The 12,244-nt window shown below is 39.8% G+C and overlaps 1 protein-coding gene across 1 annotated transcript in view; it reads left to right on the forward strand.

Annotated features, from left to right (window-relative positions):
• Nucleotides 1-5,128: 5,128 nt before the first annotated feature.
• The window catches only part of MANEA (mannosidase endo-alpha), a 72,025-nt gene continuing 64,909 nt past the window's right edge, over nt 5,129-12,244 (forward strand). The window contains exon 1 of the mRNA XM_066254332.1: nt 5,129-5,278. The gene's annotated coding sequence lies outside the window, so the exon portion shown is untranslated. The remainder of the gene's footprint in view (nt 5,279-12,244) is intronic.

The following is a 12,244-nucleotide window of genomic DNA, read 5'->3' on the forward strand; positions in this document are numbered from 1 at the left end:
CCAGGTCAAAGCTTTATCCACTGCGCCACCACAGGTCAGGCAGTATTCTCTAAGACCACATACCTATTTGTTAGTTATGATTAATTGTAGTTTATGAGTTTGAAATAATATAGTAGAGAACAGAAGGGAGTGGAAAATCTACATATAAAAGCAGAAAGGTCGTTGCCACCAAAGTCTGCCCTGATAGTTACCATTTGACCCAGCTGCTCCTACGCATTAACAGCTTGTATTCTTACAAAGTCCCTCTTCCTGGAATACACAGACCTGGATTAAAATTTTGTTACTATAATTTTAATAATCTTTTAAAGACTGCATCAAATAGAATGAGGATTTTAAAGTTCAAAGTGGTGTAAACTCACTACTGAGAAAAGCAACATAACAAAATTTCTCTCTCATGTCCAAATGGATCCTGATGTCTCACCTTTTTCCAAATCCCCCATTACTGCGAGAGAAGAAAAGATCTAGAAGGGTATGCACTAGACTATAAGACAAAATTACAAAATACAGAGCTGGGTAATAACGCTATCCATGAAAGACTTACAGGGACTTACTACACAGCACTCATAAGGAGAATCTTCAAACCTAGTCCTTCCTCACAGATGGATGTCACAGATGGATAGCTTCCCAAGCCATTTGCAAGCCACAGTGGAATCCATCTATCATTCCATCAGCATTAATGCTGGAGCCCTCATTTTCTCAACACTCTTAGAGGTGATGTGTTGTGGCAAAGTGAAATTGATTAGCTAGGGGGAGCTTCTCTTCAAGGGTGCTTCTAATATGTTACAAGTATGCCACGTTATTGATTTCCTTAACCCCAGGATTTATCACATAGGTTCTGGAACAGTCAGAGCTACAAGACCTATCATATTCATTGCAAGCAGACTGTTTGCCTCAATATTTTATGATAATATTATTTTCTCTGACAAAATGCAAACAAGAATGGGAAGCACTATGTATACTCAACACACACTAGACTCTCTAAATTAAGAACTCCAAGAGTCTGATGACACAATCTAGTCATTATCAACATAGACCTTAGTAGAAGTCCATCGGGATAAACTAACTGGGGCATGGGCTCTCTGATAGTAGCTACAGAACAGGGCAGAAAGTCAACACATGTACTCTAACCAGGTCTGCAAATGCCAGCACATGGAGTACTACCATGGCAGCCAGAGAATAGCTCAAACATCCAATAATCTGTCTAAATGTCAAACTCCAGACATAGTGAAGGGGCAGAGTTACCATGGCACCTGGTCTCAGACTAGGAGTGTCAGTTGTATGCTAGCTTTGGAGGAAACAATTTAAGGCTCTTTATTTCTTCACCCTCTTACTCTTAAAGATGAGCAGGCATATGGAGCATATCAATGGGGCATTGTAGGAGTACCTTGAATGATATGCTTTTTATTGAAATTATACTCATCTTTATACCTATCTACATCAAATACAATTTAACCAAAAGAATACCTACCACTTTTAGTGCTAGGAGCAAGGGTACACTTTGGTGTTCCTTCCTAAAAAATGGTATTAAGGAACTTGATGGCTTATAATTGGCACTGGAAAAAGACATACACTGACGATTTGTTTTATTCTTCTGAACACCTAACGACCTATGTTCGAACTATCAATATATTCACCATTTATTTTGAATACTGGAAGACTGATGTGTGGTGATATTGTAAGATGCTGTCAATTCCATTGCCATTGCAAGCCTTCATATTCTTTTATTGCCTTTCTAAAAACAGAGACCTCATAGAGAAAGGAGCTGCAATGTGATAAGCAGGTTGTATTCCAAGATCTTGGATTGGACCCAAATATCTTGGTGATGTCAATCTCATTCTCTTATTCTTCCCTGTTCATTGTCTATCCAAACCCATTCTTTCCTTCTTTCTTAATAACAGAGCCCTCATTTAATTAGGGGCTCAGGGTTGGGGATCCCAGGGGAAAGCCCACACTTCTGAGTCCCTTGCAGCTGGATATGGATAAATGCCTCAATTACATTCAATCACATGAGAGCATAAATTGTTGGATGGAATTTCCCAGAAAACTCCCTTAACAAGTAGCTGGAGGAGCCATCCCTGCTCTTTCCCTGCCACCGCCTTCCTTGTACTTGCTGACTGAGATTCAGAGGAGACGACTAGAGCATAGCAGCCATCCTAACTATAAGATAGATAAAAGGATGAAAGCCAGCATATTGAGCGAGTATACAAGTCGGCGGTAAGGATGGTGGAGCAAAACACAAAACAAAACAAAGCAAAAACCATAAAATAAAAATAAAAAGAGGAATCTAGGCCCATTACAACTGTAGAGTTAATGTAAAACATTTAGACTCCTTTTATACAATGGAGGAGCAAAACTTGGTCTTATTTACACAGCTCTATTTTTTTTTTTTAATTTCTTATTGTTTTGTTTTATGACAGAGACAGAGAGAGGGATAGATAGGGGCAGACAGACCGGAAGAGAGAGAAATAAGAAGCATCAATTCTTCGTTGTGGCACCTTAGTTGTTCATTGATTGCTTTCTCATATGTGCCTTGACCAGAGGGGGGGGGGGCTACAGCAGACAAAGTGACCCCTTGCTCTAGCCAGTGACCTTGGGTTCAAACTGGTGAGCCTTGCTCAAACCAGATGAGCCTGTGCTCAAGCCAGCGACCTTGGGGTTTCAAACTTGGGTCTTCCGTGTCCCAGTCCAATGCTCTATCCACTGCACCACTGCCCAGCCAGGCTTATTTACACAACTCTTGAGTATTCTTTTATTTTTATTTATTGATTTTAGAGAGAGAGAGTAAGAGTGAGAGAGAGAGAGAGAGAAAGAGAAACATTAATTTATTGTTCCATTTGTTTATACATTCATTGGTTGATTCTTGTTATGTGCCCTGACCAGAGGTCAAGCCTATACCTTGGCATATAGGGATGATGCTCTAACCAACTGAGTTACCTGGCCAGAGAGAGTATACCATTTTGTGCAATTAAAGCTAATCCTAACTGGCATACCTCTTTGTACACTATGTTTTATATGTGTCTGAGGCTCATTAAAATGGAGACAGGAAGAAGAATGGCTATAGATATAAGAGTTTTTTCATTGATCTGGGAAATAAGGAGAAAGAACTTTATTGCTAATGCCAAAAGAGAAACGGGTTCTGTTGTTCTAGTAGCAAGACAGTGTCAATCCCATGGCTCTTAGGCCATGGAGACTATTATAAGAATAAATGATAATAAGTAGGAGAAATTAGGTCAATGTATTAGGATTGAATTTCATAAGCAAGAGACAAGTATTTAAACTTTGAAAATACATAATTACGTATAAATTTCAAAAGCAAACAAGCCAATTAAAAATGAGACAAAAATTGAGATATGTGTGTTTCACATAAACACAAATAGCCAATAAGCATACATAAAGATGAACAACCCCCATTTAAAAGGGGGGGAGGGAAATGCAAATTAAAAGAGGCTATTTCCAGGCTAAAGTTTTAAATCTAACCAAAGCAGGTATCATGAATGATGATGTGTCAGCTTAGTGCATGTGAAATGGATATACATATATATGAATCTCAAAACCTCAATGTGTAGTGAAAAATGAAGAGTATGACTTATATAAAACACACCAGGGTAACTATATTTTTATAAAATCATACACATATAACTTTTCTTTTTTATTTTTTTATTTTATTTATTTATTTATTTATTTTTTATTTATTCATTTTAGAGAGGAGAGGGAGAGAGAGAGAGGAGAGACAGAGAGAGAGAAGAGGGGGAGGAGCTGGAAGCATCAACTCCCATATGTGCCTTGACCAGGCAAGCCCAGGGTTTCGAACCGGCGACCTCAGCATTTCCAGATCAACGTTTTATCCACTGTGCCACCACAGGTCAGGCCACATATAACTTTTCTAAAAAAAAAAAAGTAACTGAGTAAATAATACAAAACTCAGCACGATGTTTATTTCTAGGTGAGAGGGAGATACTTTAGGAGAGGCCTTCCCAAGAAGCTTCAAAAATACTGGTATTTTTCCATATCTTCCTCTCTGTAGTGGTACCTGGACATTCTTTTTCTTTTTATTCTTTAAAATGTGCAAATATTAAATACATTTATGTATTTCACTATTAAAATTTGTTTAAAAAATTCAGTGAGATTTTAAGGAGAGCAAACTGAGTACATCATCAAGTTGTAGACTGTGAGTCAGGATCTCCTTGGTACTATGTAACCAAACACAAGAGAGAATTCTCTTGGCTTCTGAGGCTGATGTAAGATGGAACCTATTTCAAGCGTTCTTGTTCTTCACACCTGCCTCACTGTTCTCGATGATTTCTATAAGTATTTCAGTACAGGGGTGATTTCATAGTTTGCAAATTAAAATGTCATCTTTATGCATCTACTTTGCTCTTCCAAGTAAAGTTCCATTAAAAAAAAAAAGGCGGCCCTGGCTGTTTGGCTCGCGGTAGAGTGTCGGCCTGGCGTGCGGGGGACCCGGGTTCGATTCCCGGCCAGGGCACATAGGAGAAGCACCCATTTGCTTCTCCACCCCCCCTCCTTCCTCTCTGTCTCTCTCTTCCCCTCCCGCAGCCAAGGCTCCACTGGAGCAAAGATGGCCCGGGCGCTGGGGATGGCTCCTTGGCCTCTGCCCCAGGCGCTAGAGTGGCTCTGGTCGCGGCAGAGCGACGCCCTGGAGGGGCAGAGCATCGCCCCCTGGTGGGCAGAGCCTCGCCCCTGGTGGGCGTGCCGGGTGGATCCTGGTGGGGCGCATGTGGGAGTCTGTCTGACTGTCTCTCCCCGTTTCCAGCTTCAGAAAAATAAAAAAAATTAAAAAAAAGGCAACGCGGTTCCTTAATTTAGAAAGTTTGAAAACAACCAGTGTATTCGAGGTCAACGCAAATTTTGAATGTCCCATATCAGAAATCAGCTGTCCGTTTTGGTGAGAGCTTCCAAGTAGAATCTTAGACGACCAGAGAGGCGGGTCATCTACTGTTGGAGAAAGAAGATTGGAATCCAGCCCGACCGTATTCTACACCTTTTCTCCATAAGTCCAGGACACACCGAAAAACTCTCCAATCTTTCATCCACTTTTCTCTCACTGACAAGAGGGCCTGTTGCCCGGGGACCCAGAGCCCCGCCCACTTGGTAAGCCCCGCCCCCGGGCTTTGCACGTTCTGCGTGCGCCTTTTTGGAGGAGGGAAGGGTTGGGCTCGCAGCCGGGAGACCGCGGCCTCTGTCTCTATCTCACCGCTTCCAACCTCTGCAGTTCTGGCCGCGGAGCCTCTGCTGGTGGCCGGGTTCCCAGAACGTGGTGAGTAACCCGGGGCGTCGGGGCCCGGCAGACGCGGTTGCGGCCGGCACGGGGCCCTCTGCCAGCTCCTGCGCGCTGGCCCGCCAGCCAGGCTGCTCGCCTCTGCCCTGCCCGCGGCCCCTGACCCGCTCGCCGGCTGCCCGCGGCGGGAGGTGGCGAGCTGAGCGCCCAGGGACGCTGGGCCACCTCGCTCTGCCCCTCTTACCCCTGCCCCTTATTTTGTCTGGGTTGGTTTCACTGCCTTCTACCTTGCCCAGCCCCGCCGGTTTTGTTTCCGCCACTTTGGAGTGGGACCTCCACTCGCCTCGGTTTTTCCCTCTTCTCCCAGCACACTGGGAATTCCGTGAGTGACGGAAGCCTTTCAGCACCTGCCCCTCGTCCCCAGACGGCAGCCGGGCCTGGGGTCTGTGGGGAGAGGCGGAGGGCCCGGGCCTGCCCGCTGGGGTTGCAGCGGGTGGTTGCGGTGGCCTTTCTTCCGGTGCCATGAGACGTCGGGAGAGGAGAGCAAGGATGGCGAGGCCCCACGGGGATGGTTTTTCCATTCACCTGATTAACGTGTTCGGCACTGTCTTTGTAGACTTCATTTTTACTAAGTCTCAGGGTGCAGCTATGGTAGATTAGTCTATTTTTCCATTTTCCGTAGGAGCAAATTGAAATTCAGGCAGTTAGGTAGTTTGTTTTGGTTTTACTATTGCAGATAGGTGTTACGGGGAAATGTAGAAATATTTAAAGAAAAAGGAGGGGGTATAATGTTACATGAACTTAAAAAAAAAAGACAAATGGGGCAGAAATGGATTATGTTAAGGTGTTTATAAAGTTTTTTGGAAAAAAAATATAAAATGGAGATTGGTAATATGAAGTCGCACTGTAAGTCATATTCATGATAATATGTTACTTCATTGATATTAAAGTATATGTAAACCCTTAAAAATTGTCGAGTGCGATGAACCTTAGGATTTTCAGGCTCCACTTATAAAACATTAGTCATGTGATGAATAGTAACTATGATCAGAAAATAAATTGTCTTGAGATTAAATTTGGGCTACAATTTATGAGTAGGCAAAAGATAAACATTATTTACTAGGCCATACCTTTAAATGAAAATAGGTTCACATGCCAGCAAAAATTACAGTGTTACATTCTGTAAACTTGATTTGTCTAATAACGTTGTAGCACGGTGGAATGGCATAAGGGCAAAAGCTTAGCTCTAGGCATACTTGCCCTGCTCCTTGCTAGTTGCTTATGACAGGTGACTTACCTGTTTGTTAGCCGAGATATTTGGATCAAGTTAATAATTGCTCTGTACCAGGGGTCAGGAACCTATGGCTCGCTAGCCAGATGTGGCTGTTTTGATGGCTGCATCTGGCTCGCAGACAAATCTTTAATAAAAATAATAATAAAGTTAAAAATATAAAACATTCTCATGTATTACAATCCATTCATTTCCTACCGCTCGTGTTCATGGTTGCGGGTGGCTGGAGCCAATCACAGCTGTCCTCTGGGACAACACCAAATTTTTATTGGATAATGCCTAACGTACGGGGGTCGTTGTATGGCTCTCATGGAATTACATTTTAAAACATGTGGCATTCATGGCTCTCTCAGCCAAAAAGGTTCCTGACCCCTGCTCTGTACCTTAGTTCCATCATCTGTAAAATGGCATTAAAAAGAATTTCCACTTCGTAGGTTGTTATGAAGATTAAAATGGAAGGATGAGATAATACTTAACTGAATTTTTGTTAACCAAAGTGTACAAATATTTACCTAAAACCTTCCTGGGCAGGAAGTATTGCTACAGAAACTGATTTTGAAAGTTTCAGATGTGTCTTCTGGTATTAGTTTATCTACAATGGCTCCTTAGGAAATAAAATTAGAAGAGAACACTACTAAGAAAAAAAAAGCACCAGAAGTTTGTAGAATTAATAATAGATAAATGAAAGGGGTATCTCTTAGGCTTTTCTGAGTAACAAATAACAGCAAATACTTTTTGAAATAATTGACATACTGTTGCTGGATCTCTTGGACCTTTGTAGACCTCCAAGTCAAAATCTATCATTTCAAAGATTAAAAGCACAGAACCAAAATAGAAACCATAAAGTTTCAAAAGAACCTATTATATAATATTAAATGCCCTTTGAAGATAACAGATTTTAGGTAGCTAACACCAGGCATAGATTCCCAGTTTGAGAACCTGTACCATCTGCAATTAACTTGCATGTTTTTTTTTTCTCTAAAGTGACTTCTAAAACTTGTTTTCTTCTGTTGAAGCCAAATAAAAAGTTCTGCTACTTTCCTGTGACATATTACATGTGTTAGGCATTTCAAGGGTCATTGTGGTTTTGCTGTGTTAGACACCGTAATTAAAATGGATCTGTGTTTCTATATGATTCTTCCTGTATAGTATGTTCATTATAGACTTATGTAAACACCTTAAGTATATGTGTAGTCAGTAGACTCTGGCTATACACATATTGCCCATATATATACCAGTGTTAAAAGGGCCAGAAATTAAATTGTTTAAGCTGAACACTTGATGGGCACTGACTATGATAAGATATATTGCCTGACTAGGCAGTGGCACAGTGGATGGAGTGTCAGACTGGGACACAGAAGACCCAGGTTCGAAATCCCCGAGGTCGCGCCTGAGCGTGGGCTCACCAGCTTGAGCATAGGGTTGCTGGCTTGAGCAAGGAGGGGGTCACTCAGTCTGCTATAGCCCCCCCCATATGAAAAAGCAGTCAATGTACAACTAAGGTGCCACAATGAAGAATTGATGCTTCTCTTCTCTCTCCCCTCCTGTCTGTCTGTCCCTATCTCTCCCTCTCTGTTTCTCTCTCTCTCTGGGTCACACACAAACACAAAAACATATAGTGGGCTCTAGTAGGCAGTATCAATAAGGACTCCATTTCTGGACCTTAAGGAGCAGTGTAGTCGGGGATATAATACATGTAAATAAATAGCATGGTGCAATACATAAAGAAAGAAATGCCAAATAAAAAAAAAAAGCAGATAGTGCTGTAACGATAGACTATTATAAGAAAGTGAATGTTTTTCACTTTGGAACCATTAGAGGTATCAAGAAGAGGAGGTAATTTCAGCTTTGTCTTGGATGAGTAGTATTTTAAAAGTTAGCCATACAGAGAATTGGCATTTAGAGAGAATAAATAATTTTTTTGTTAATTAGTTGTTTGCCAGACACCTATCTCTGATAGTAATCATTATCATCATATATGCTCATGTATATTCAGTATTACACTAAGTTGGAATGATTCTAAGAGTTTTATATTATTTTATCCTCACAAAAATCCTGTGAATGAGGTAATAACTTGTACAGATAAGAAAAACAGGCAAAGAAGGATCAGGTCACTTCTATAGGTGAAATAGCTAAAAAGGATACAACTGCAATTTTAACTTGGGCATTTGTCCCATTCTTGTAATCACAATGATCTGCCTTACTTTGGGTGAGATGACTTGTTATTTGGGACATGGATGTTGGATAAGAATCATCTATGGTAATATGAAAAAATTTTTTATGTGTAATGAATTAAGTAATGTAAAAAAAAAAAAAAGAGGGACCAGTTTAAGAATTACATTGACAGACAAGGGAAAAAAAACAGGCATCAACTCTCAAATGGATTTTATGTGTTTTGTGTTCATGTGTAGATCTGAAAAGTGTATATAACAAATATAAAAAGCTTTAAAACTAGGTTTTCTACATTTTTTATTTATCTTTAAATCCAATCAGAATTTACCAGTTGATTAAAGCATTACCCTTTTATACTTTCTTTCACATACATTATCTGTATGATTCACAAACAACTTTGTCAGAAAACAAAACAGGCAATATGTTCTTTTTAAAGAAGAGAGTAAGTGACTTACTCAGGATTACACAACTAAATCAACAAGACTGATTTGAACACACATCTTCCAATTCCAAGATCAATATTCTTTCCATTATATATCCTGACCTTTCATGCATTTCATTTTGCCAGTCAGCTGGTCAGCATCTCAAAAGTCAATGTCTTACTGATTTCTAAATCCAGTAGTTACCTCTGCCATTCTTTGTGACTCATCAATATTCATTAACTTGATTATTTCCTTATAAATTAACTTCACAGACTTTCCTTATGAAGCATTATGTTCTAATTTTAGAAGACAGAGTAAGAAAATATCACTGTTTTCTCACCCAGAGGTAATCGTACATACGTACTTTACTTATTTGCTCCTTTTGTGTGTATCTTTAATATAGTTGAGATCATATAATATTGATAATTTTTTTCTACTTTATGGAAATTTCAGGACAACAAATGAGAGGTGCCCAAAAATAGTTATATCATTTTTTTTACTTATATCAATGGGGCTCACACCTTCCATAGGTAGGAATTTCAATCCCTAGAGGCCCTTAGTGCAGGGCTTGCAGAACTCTGTGAGCTGACCCATCCCAGAAATAAGCAGGTATTAGGTCAGGGGTCCTGAACCTTTTTGGCTGAGAGAGCCATGAATGCCACATATTTTAAAATGTAATTCTGTGAGAGCCATACAACGACCTGTGTACGTTGCACATTATCCAATAAAAATTTGGTGGTGTCCCGGAGGACAGCTGTGATTGGCTCCAGCCACCCGCAACCATGACCATGAGTGGTGGGAAATGAATGGATTGTAATACATGAGAATGTTTTATATTTTAACATTATTATTTTTTAATTAAAGATTTGTCTGCGAGCCAGACACAGCCATCAAACGAGCCACATCTGGCTCGCGAGCCATAGGTTCCCAACCCCTGTATTAGGTTAACAGCTCATGTGCTCCAGTTTGCTGGTGGGATTCTTTTTTATTTTTCTTTTTTAATTTTCAAATATGTTTAGACTTATAGAAAAGTGTTAGTCAAAGAACTCAACAGTCCTTTTTTTTTCTGCAGATTCACCAGATAGTAATATTTTACCATATTTGCTTTATCATTATACATGCACACATTTTTATGTAGTATATTGTGTACAATTATATATATGTTATATGTAATGTGTGCATGTTATGTGTGTATATGTATTGTGTGTATCTATATATATGCTTAGGTCTTTGTATGTATATGTGTGTGTCTAATATATTTGATGTTTTCTCATGCTTAGATCCAGATTAAATTTTGACAGATACCACAGCAGTGATTCTGTGTCCTTAGGGTCCCTTCTCAGAAGCTTCATATCTTCTTCCAAAATTAACTGATGAAGTAACATTGATTACTTCTTTGATAAAATGGGGTCTGCTAGGTTCTGCACTGTTGAGTTACTATTTTCCCTTTGTGGTTAATTAGATATATTTGAGGAGATAGCCTGTTTCTCATCAAAGTTTTTCTCATTTAATATCCTTTTTTTTTTTTTTTTTTTCTTTCATTTTTTCATTTTTCCAAAGCTGGAAACGGGGAGGCAGTCAGAAAGACTCCTGCATGCGCCCGACCGGGATCCACCCAGCATGCCCACCAGGGGGCGATGCTCTGCCCCTCTGGGGCGTCACTCTGTTGCATCTAGAACCATTCTAGCGCCTGAGGCAGAGGCCACAGAGCCATCCTCAGCGCCCGGGCCAACTTTGCTCCAGTGGAGCCTTGGCTGCAGGAGGGGAAGAGAGACAGAGAGGAACAGAGAGGAAGGAGAGGGGGAGGGGTGCAGAAGCAGATGGGCGCCTCTCCTGTGTGCCCTGGCCGGGAATCGAACCCAGGACTCCTGCACACCAGGCCGACGCTCCACCACTGAGCCAACTGGCCAGGGCCTAATATCCATTTTTGATTCTTTTCTGACATGGTAATTTTATGGTAGTTGCCAAATGGTGTTATTCTAATTTCATTATTCCATCTAAATTTATTAGTTGGTTTTCTAATATAACTCTATTGCATTTATTTTTCACTTTTAAAAATATTAGTATAGGTTCAAGAATCCTCACCATTTTAATGCTTATAGTTTATTCTTATTCCTTATTTTGATGCTGAAATTGATCCAGATTTAGCTAGTGATTCTCCCTTCAAGGTAGCTCCTATGTCTTATAGATTTAACTTCTACTTCCCTATTTACTGGCAAGATGTTCTAGGTTCATCTTATAATTTCCCATCCACAGTCTTAGAATCAACATTTCTCCAAGGAACCTGAAGGGCATTTAAAAACCAAAATATTTGCGTCAGATGTCTTCATTGCTGCTGGAGATTTTTGGCTGTAGACAGTCTCAGTGAACAGAGCTAGGAAATAATGTGAATATATTTGCATGTACATACACACATACCTACACCTACTTATTGATGGTAAAAGCCACACATCCATACTGATATTGCCAGTTACAATCTGATAACACATTTTTTATTCTCGTGTCTACATTTTATATATATATATACATACATACAGTATATATATATATACATATGCATACATACATACATATATATGATATATATATCATATATATATAAGTTCTACCGGAAAGTTCTGTCCATTTCTATCACAAGTTCTGACATGTAAGCACGTTTATTTGGCGCATGTGTGCCTCTCTATTTTTATCACTTAATGTATACATACTGACGTAGCAAATTAACTAAAACAAAGTTGATTCACGTTAGCCTTATGTGTGAAGCGATTAGTGTACCCATGGCTACTGATAAAGTTCATTTACGCCACTGTAATTTTTACGAATTTCAACAAGGAAGAAATGCTACAGAAGTATGTCTGCCACATCCACCATATTCCCCGGACTTAGCACCCTCCAACTATCACTTGTTTTTGTTCTTACAAAATTTTTTTGAAGGGCAAAAAATTCAAAAACGAAGAAGATATCAAACAAGCACTGGTTCAATTTTTTGCATCAAAAGATAAAACATTTTTCAAAAATGGGATAAACAAATTGCCCTCACGCTGGCAAGAAATCTTTAATAATAATGGCAATTATATTATTTAATAAAGTTTATTGACAGTAAGAAAAATTTGTATTTTG

This window comes from Saccopteryx bilineata, chromosome 1 (genome assembly GCF_036850765.1).
Source record: "Saccopteryx bilineata isolate mSacBil1 chromosome 1, mSacBil1_pri_phased_curated, whole genome shotgun sequence".
NCBI lineage: Eukaryota > Metazoa > Chordata > Mammalia > Chiroptera > Emballonuridae > Saccopteryx > Saccopteryx bilineata.